The sequence below is a fragment of the Piliocolobus tephrosceles genome, chromosome 1 (assembly GCF_002776525.5).
Source record: "Piliocolobus tephrosceles isolate RC106 chromosome 1, ASM277652v3, whole genome shotgun sequence".
Lineage (NCBI taxonomy): Eukaryota > Metazoa > Chordata > Mammalia > Primates > Cercopithecidae > Piliocolobus > Piliocolobus tephrosceles.
The window spans coordinates 10,632,725-10,641,766 of record NC_045434.1 but is presented as its reverse complement, the minus strand read 5'-3'; the positions used below and the strand labels follow the sequence as shown (position 1 = coordinate 10,641,766).

The window sequence follows — 9,042 nt, the reverse complement described above, 5'->3', positions numbered from 1 at the left end:
TTCTTAGCCTGCTGATATGATGAATTAATTGATTTTTGAGTATCAAACCAGCCTTACATACTCAGAATAAAATACCATGTGGACATGATTTATAATTGCTTTTATACATCGTTGGATTTATTTTGCTAATTTTTTTGAGGAGTTTTGAGTCTCTGTTCATGAGCGATATTGGTTCATAATTTTTTTTCTTGTAATGTCTCTGTTTTTTTTTGGTATTAGGGTAATGCTGGCTTCGTAGAATGAGTTCGGAAGTATTCCCTCTGCTTCTATTTTCTGGAAGAGATTATAGGGTATTGGTGTAATTTATTTCTAAGATATTTGGTAGAACTTTCCAGGGAAACTATCTAGGCCTGTTGTTTCCTCTTTTGAAAGGATGTCCAAGCTCAGTTGCTGCCGCCAGCCTATTCACTGTGTTCTCCTGCTGCTCCACTGCCCCTTTCCTCTCCTGGTCACAATGGAAGAAGAGATCACTGCGCTTGCCATTGACAATGGCTCCAGCATGGCAAAGCTGGCTTTGCTGGGGACGATGCCCCCCAAGTCATATTTCCCTCCATTGTCAGGCACTCCCAGCACCAGGGCATGATGGTGGGCATGGGCCAGAAGGACTCCTATGTGGGCGACAAGGCCCAGAGCAAGCGTGGCATCCTGACCCTGAAGTACCCCATTGAGCATGGCATCGTCACCAACTGGGATGACATGGAGAAGATCTGGGACCACACCTTCTGCAATGAGCTGCACGTGGCCCTGGAGGAGCACCCAGTGCTGCTGACTGAGACCCCCCCGAACCCCAAACCAACAGAGAGAAGATGACTCAGATCATGTTTGAGATCTTCAACACCCCAGCCATGTACTTGGCCATCCAGGTCATGGTGTCCCTCTACACCTCTGGGGACATTACTGGTATTGTCATGGACTCTGGAGACAGGATCACCCACATGGTGCCCATCTACATGGTCTGCGCCCTCCCACACACCATCCTGCGTCTGGATCTGGCTGACTGGGACCTGACCGACTACCTCATGAAGATCCTCACCAAGTGTGGCTACAACTTCACCACCTCGGCCCAGCAGGAGATCATGTGCCACATCAGAGAGAAGCTGTGCTACGTCACTTCTGGACTTCAAGGAGAGGGCCACTGCCGCATCCTCCTCCTCCCTGGAGAAGAGCTGGAGCTGCCCAATGGCCAGGTCATCACCATCGGCAGTAAGCGGTCCTGGTGCCACTAATGTGGCAAAGCCAAAATTTTAACCAAATCTGATTTCAGAGCTCTGACCCAGAAAGTTCTGATGCTCACATCAGCTATTCAGATGTTAACATTTGGTATTTTAAATTACGGAATGATACATATCTGAGATAGGCCTCTTCAAGTCTTCCTTATAAATTAGAAACTAAAGATTTTTCAAACAGAAATACTTTCAACTTTTCAAGAAGCTTTAATTTTGTCTCATAAGATGTGAACCGACTGGATCTATTATTTAGAATGATTAGCATGCTGGGAGTACTCGCAGCAAATCCTTTGAAATTGATAAAAATATGTGCTCTAATCTGACAGAGATCATCCATTTGTTACACCATTCCAAAGTTCCCTGTTATTGTCTGTGACATTTCCCAAATCATCTAGAGATGCAAGCTGTTAGAACAGTTTCTTTCATCAGTCATCTCCAGAGGTTCATCAAACTGAGAATTGTATAATTTTTTTTTTAATCCATGTGGCACTTGCCACAGACAGAACCTTTGAAAGATGATATTGTTGGTGTCTAGCCTTTGCTTAAGATCAACACTTGATGCGTGATTTTAATATTAATAAAAACAGCTAGCTTAATGTTAAGCCTTTGTTCTTTAAAAGACCAAAGTGGATGCAGCTGGAAACCATCATTCTCAGCAAACCATCGCAAGAACAGAAAACCAAACACTGCATGTTCTCAATCGTAGGTGGGAATTGAACAATGAGAGCACTTAGACACAGGAAGGGGAACATCACACACCGGGGCCTGTCGTGGGGTGGGGGGAGGGGAAGGGATAGCATTAGGAGATATACCTAATGTAAATGGTGAGTTAATGGGTGCAGCACACCAACATGGCACTTGTATACATATGTAACAAACCTGCACGTTGTGCACAGGTACCCTAGAACATAAAATATAATAAAAAAAAAATGAAAGACCAAAGAGAAGAGAAATAGAGTAACTACACTTGTGTTATCGCCTAGTATACATTAAATGTGAAAATTCAGCGAAAACTCCACTTTCAAATTTTATTCTTAGTATCCATTACCCACATTTATACTTTGTTATTATGTGTTTATAATTATATCTAATTTCATGTTGATGTAGGTAGCGTCACAAACATCTAATAGACATAGTGTTTTTTAAAAAATAGTATGTGTTGGCTGGGCTCAGTGGATCACACCTGTAATCCCTGCATTCTGGGAGGCCAAGGCTGGTGGATTGCCTGAGCTCAGGAGTTCGAGACCAGCCTGGGCAACGTGGTGAAACACTGTCTCTACTAAAATACAGAAAATTAGCCAGGGGTGGCGGCATGTGCCTGTAGTCCCAGCTACTTGGGAGGCTGAGGCAGGAGAATTGCTTGAACCCAGGAGGTGGAGGTTGCAGTGAGCTGAGATTATGCCACTGCACTCCGGTCTGGGTGACAGAGTGAGACTCCGTCTCCCCCATCCCCCCGCCCCCCAAAAAATAGTGTGTGTATTATTTCAATGTTTTCCCCTTTAGGTTTACAAAGAAATAATATTGCCTCAGATGACCACTTCTTTGTTGTTATTCTTTATAGGATGAATAAAGAAACAGCAACATTGTTGAAGAAAACCCAGTGAAATAAAGAGCTAACAACTTTCTAAAAACTCTCACTAATCCCAAGAACTAGACTACAGCCTGATTAGCTTGTATGTGTGGTGGTTCCAGCTTCTAGACTTCATATTACGCTGGTGAGAGCAGCAGTATTGCTTTCCAGAGATTGCCAATGTACAAAGTGTTATATGGCATTGCTGTTACACTGTTCACATGGGTTTGGGAAAACTGGGAAAGCATCATTACTCATCTTCCAAATTCCCATTACATTTTTTCCTATAGCTTTTCTTTATTTCTTTTCTTTTCTTATAGGTAAAATGGAATGGCAGAGCAGGTGTGTTTCTGAGAGTTCCATTGCTTCTGAAGATGATACTTGATACCTGATAATGGATTGTGTTCTTTGTTGACATCTGGAAAATCATTTCTGACTTCGTTACAGAATAGGAGCATGGTTTAGAACACAGTCTGATGCCAGACAGCCAGGTGCAATCCCAGCTGGGCCACATAGGAGTTGCATAATTTCAAGCCAGTCACTTAACATATTTTAGTTTCCTAACCTGTAAGGGCATGTAGTATTACTTATATCTGGCTCCTTGGAAATATTAAATAAATGTTAGTTTATTATGAATGATAGTATTTATTCCCTATACATGAGTAGTATTGTGTTTTTTATGTTCCTGATCTAGCTGATAGAAAAGTCATTTGGGTTTGTGACTTTGACTTCCTCTATTAACATTTCTAAAGCCAGTTCAATATATACATTTTTTTGAGACAGAGTCTCGCTCTGTCACCCAAGTTGGAGTTCAGTGGCATGATCTCAGCTCACTGCAACCTCTGCCTCTGGGGTTCAAGAGATTCTCCTGCCTCCGCCTCCCGAGTAGCTGGGACTACAGGTGCGTGCCACCACGCCCAACTAATTTTTTTTTTTTTTTTTGTAGTAGAGATGGGGTTTCACGGTGTTAGCTAGGATGGTCTCAATCTCCTGACCTAATTATCCACCCACCTTGGCCTCCCAAAGTGCTGGGATTACAGGCATGAGCCACCACGCCCAGCCTTCACTGTGTATTTTTTTAAAGGAGGTCATGAAGGAGCCAATATTTAGATTAGTTTTATATTGTGCTTGATTTCATAAAATGTTTTGAGTCCTGCAATGTAAGTCAATTAAAAAAAAAAGAGACACCCAGCAAACCTTGGGCTTTTTGGAAACCAGGATCATATCTCCTGAACACTTGAGAAAAGTTTTTCCTCTCACTCAGGAAGAAACATGCCAAGTTCAATTGTTCTTAGGTAATTTCAGCTGAAAGAATGTGATTTCTCGGAAAGAATTGTGGTCAAGACAAATAATCTGTACTCATACAGAAAGTGCCAGGGGATCCATTGTAGATATTGCTTTTCAGGAGCTGAGTGAAGTGAGTTAAGAAAGTATGGATTTGAATTCCAATCTTATACCCTCTAAGTGGCTGCATAAGCACAAATTAGGAAAGCATCATTATCCATGAAACATAGACTCCATTCCAAATGAATGTTTAACTATTAGATCCATCCAAAAGAAACTTCCCTCTCATTCCCTTTGTCTTGATTTATGCTTTTGGCATTTCCAAACACATCAGCGTTAAAATCTCTCTTCCATACAATTCGCTTGTATAACGGTAGAATATGATATCTGCTCTTCCAGTCCCAAGAGTAATTTCTGGACCAAGCATTACAGTGGAGATATATGTGCGATACAAGGTACAGGAATGCACTTTGATGATTTTGAACCTATGCAAATTATGTGCTCCATGTGAAACTTTACTTTCTGCTTTGGCATGAGAGATACTGCAATATGGTAGCGTTAGAAGTTAATAAAAGTTTGGTCACTCCCTATTATCAGTAAAGGGTAACACTAGCTTTTCATGGCTCACAGCGTTGGTGGGAGAATAGAATAACCTCTTCGATAAAGTTTAAGGTTACACAAATTAAGTCTCAAGCCAGATTTGTTCGCTGGATATTTACTATATGTGGCAGGCATTGCCCTGGGAGCTGTGGTGCATGTGAACAAGATGGGGTCCCTGCCCTGGACGGGAGCAGGAGAAATATTCTGAAGGGATATAGGAATGTGAAATGTGTCCTGGTAGATTTCAGTACATCATTAAAACTTCCTAATAACCCCGAGGAAAAGAAAGTCTAAACAACAGGCCCGACATGACAAGTGACAGTGTTAGAAAAGAGATAAGACTGAGTACATTAATAATGAGCATTAAATAAAACATCAGAGATAATAAAGACTACAATTCAGGTAAATCACATCGATCTGTGGAAACAAATTCTAGGCTGTGCATTACTGAGAAGATGGGACTTTATTTGGTTTCTGTAGGATACAAACAATGAAAAAGAGTATGTGCACGAGAGACGAGAAGTTGAGGTGGGTGGAGGTGGGGAGAGAGAGCGAAAGAGAGAGAGAGAGAGAGAGAGAGAGAGAGAGAATTGCAGGTGGGCAGTAAAGAACAAAAGATTTCAGAGCTAGGAAAGGCCTCACTGCATCCAGAGGATGTTCAGTGAGGGACAAAGCTGGAGCCCTGGGTTGATGTGAGACAAAAAACCTGGAGGTACATCTTGTGGCTGGAAGGTTAAGGTCCTTGGAGAAATGAGCCATTGGAAGGTTTTGCAGAGGGTAGTTTTCGCAGATTACTTCTCAGGAAAGAAGTGAATTTAGTTGATGAGGAAGTGTGGGTCTGAATTGCCTGATCTGATCTTGTCCTCTAGAAGTGGAAGAGTGGTTTAGGGTGATTAACTTGTGTGCATGATAGATTGGAATGGCAGCCGAGGGGGCACCGTTATCAGTCTATGGCATAAGTCCGGATGAGAAGAGAAAATGTCTGGGAGAGGTTGGTATGGTGGTGATAGCTAATTGTGTACCCCTCCATCCATCATCGCCTTCCTTCATAGGAACAGAAACTCATTTTCTGCTGGGCACATTTCCAGTCAACTCTAAAGCATCATGTTTTTCAAACTCCTTGCAATTGGATGTGGCACGTGGCTGAGTTCTGTCCAGTGAGTGTAAGAAATATGTATGAGCTGCTAGAAAGGGATGGGCTGCCTCTTTTCATTGCCTTCCTCCTGGCTTGGAAGGGCTACGTGATAGCTGGAGATCTGCCTGCTCTCCTGGACCACAAAGTGCCCCAAAGATAGCAAATGTGTGAGGATGGCAGCTTGGAAAGGAAGGGAGGACACAGCTCCTGATCACTTCACAGGACTGCCACAGCAGTTCTGGATGCCTAATCAGGATTTTTTTTTATGAGAAAGAAAAATAAATGTTTATCTTGTTTGGGCCTCTTTTACTTGGTGTTTTTCCATGTTAAGAAACCAGATTTGACCCCAACTAAGAAAATTATAAGTGACAGAGGTGAAGTAATGGTAGATACAAAAATTATTCATTAGCATTAGCTGGAGAAGTGACAGGTTGTCCAGCCACAGCTTCTATTTGGTCAATATGGCCTCCTTGACATTTCAAAGCATGGGAGAGAAGGCAGATTCCTAGCTGTGCTCATGCAACTTAGAAAGCATGATTAAGCTGAGGATGCTCAGATACATCCTGGGAGGAAGTACTTGTGAGTGCTTATGCTCAGGGTAAGAGATGATTTTCCTGAGGTTTGTAGTATTTGGTCTCTTTTTCACATTACAGTATTCTTCTCCTTCCCCTCCCCATTCAGATACTTCCTTAACTACTGTGACATATATTTTTGGCATCTTATGACACTATAAACTAATACTACAGATTCTTTTTGAAAGAAAATAGAGATGGGGGTCTCGCTCTGTTACTAAAGCTGGTCTCAAACTCCTGGCCTCAAGTGATCCTCAAGCATTTTTACTTTTTATACCCCCAAATCACAAGGAATCCTTTAACAAGACCAAGGTCAATGAGGGCTGCAAAATACTTCCTGATGGTTGTCTACTCAAACTAGAAGTAGGTGGCAAAAAGCAATTTATCCTAAATGTTTTAATCCAGATTTTATATAGGGAGATGTGGCTAGAGCAGTATGGCATCAGTAACAGCATGAAGAATTTGAACCACTGAACAAGAGGCTTAACAAGAACTTAAGTAGGTGTGACTCAGAGATGTTGGTCTCATTAATGGGAAAAGCAGCAGATTGTATAAAGATCCCATTTGGTCTAGACATGTTGGATTTCAGATGATGGCAACGTATTCATATGGAAATGTTTAGTATAATTATAGAACCAGACAATGTAAGCATTGCAGGAGACCAGGCCACCAGTGGTCATCTTCTCCATGCTTGTACACCTACATATTACAAGAAACTCATTAATCAGCTCATCCTTTCATTTGGCTGGTTGATCCACAGGGCAGGCTTTTTGTGGTTGTATTTCTGTTTCTCTTGACCTGATTTCCCTGAACACAGCTAATGGGCCCAGGGTGGACACCTGACCAAGACTGGTCCCCTGAGATTCCTTCTCAGAAATTTGGAATTTAGACTGAGAGCCATCATGTCAGTTTCTTTAAAGATATAGAGTGGCCATATCCTACCCTGGGAACTGGAAGCAAACGACAGAGAAACATTGGTTAGAAAAAAAAACCTCTGGAAAGTTTTGCTATTTCTGATTCTTGCACCTTCCTGAGGCTCAGCAGAATCCATCCTTTGTGGTTCCATGGAATATCCCTCTTTTCTCATAATAAAACCTTTATTGCTTAAGATATCTCAAATTGGTTTCACTTAATTTGCCACCAAATGATCTTTAAAAAGAACACATAGAATATGAACATTCTTCAGTATTACAATGGTCTGAGTACCTGGCAGGGGTCACAAAGAACCCTAGCTGAAACACATCAGAGAGAACAGGATGGCATTTTTTCCAAGTCACAAGGACAGGTCACAGGTGCACACAGGACTCACTGGTCCTCTTTGCATACTGTGTCTAGCTGACTACCAAAGCCTTGGAAAGGTGACAACATACCACTGAAAGTGTTTCTCAGTACTTCCCATCTACTTTGACATGATACACTACTAAATATGGGCAGGTTTTGATATAATAACCTGATACTTTGGTTGTGAGGAATTACCAAATTGGAAAAGGGAGAGCCCACACCAAGAGCAGGGTAATCAGGCAACGATTGAACCACAGGGGATTTCTCAAGGAAAATGCAGTGCTCTTCATTGATTTGGCAGCAAATAAATTCCAAGTGTTTCCTGTTTCTCCTATGGGTGGCCAGGTGTATTAGTCTGTTGTCATGCTGCTTATAAAGAACTAAACACGACTGGGTAATTTATAAAGAAAAAAGGGGCCGGGCGCGGTGGCTCAAGCCTGTAATCCCAGCACTTTGGGAGGCCGAGACGGGCGGATCACGAGGTCAGGAGATCGAGATCATCCTGGCTAATATGGTGAAACCCCATCTCTACTAAAAAATACAAAAAACTAGCTGGGCGAGGTGGCAGGCGCCTGTAGTCCCAGCTACTCTAGAGGCTGAGGCAGGAGAATGGTGTAAACCCGGGAGGCGGAGCTTGCAGTGAGCTGAGATCCGGCCACTGCACTCCAGCCTGGGCGATAGAGCCAGACTCCGTCTCAAAAAAAAAAAGGAGGTTTGATTGACTCACAGTTCTGCCGGGCTGGGGAGGCCTCAGGAAACTTATGATTGTGGTGGAAGGAGAAGCAAACATGTCCTTCTTCACATAGTGGCAGAAAGGAGAAGAATGAGTGCCGAGACCAGCTCTGTTGTAGAGACCCTAACCCAGCGGCACTAGAGAAATTAAGACAAAGACACATAAATAGAGTGCAGAGTGGGAATCAGGGCTGACAGCCTTCAGAGCTGAGAGCCACAAACAGAGTTTGACCCACATATTTTTTGACAGCAAGCCAGTGATAAGCATTATTTCTATAGATTATAGATTAGCTAAAAGCATTCCTTACGGGAAACAAAGGGACAGGCTCTGGCTTGTTATCTGCAGCAGGAACATATTCTTAAGGCACAGATCGCTCATGCTATGGTTGTGGTTTAGGAATGCCTTGAGTAGTTTTCACCCTGGGTTAGCCAGGTGTTCCTTGCCCTCATTCTGGTAAACCAACAACCTCCAGCATGGGCATCGTAGCCATCACGAGCATGTCACAGTGCTTCTGAGATTTTGTGTATGGCCAGTTTCTTATGGCCTGTTCCCAAAAAATGAGAGCTGAGCCAAGGGGGAGACCACTTATAAAACCATCAGATTTTGTGAGAACTCACTCACCATCGTAAGAATAGCAGCAC

At 42.6% G+C, this 9,042-nt stretch overlaps 1 pseudogene across 1 annotated transcript; it reads left to right on the top strand.

The window, feature by feature from the left end:
• Nucleotides 1-451: 451 nt before the first annotated feature.
• LOC111545296 lies at nt 452-1,226 on the top strand (annotated as a pseudogene). The gene has a single exon (XR_003309610.1). The product of XR_003309610.1 is annotated as an actin-1-like (transcript).
• The last annotated feature ends 7,816 nt before the right edge of the window (nt 1,227-9,042 follow it).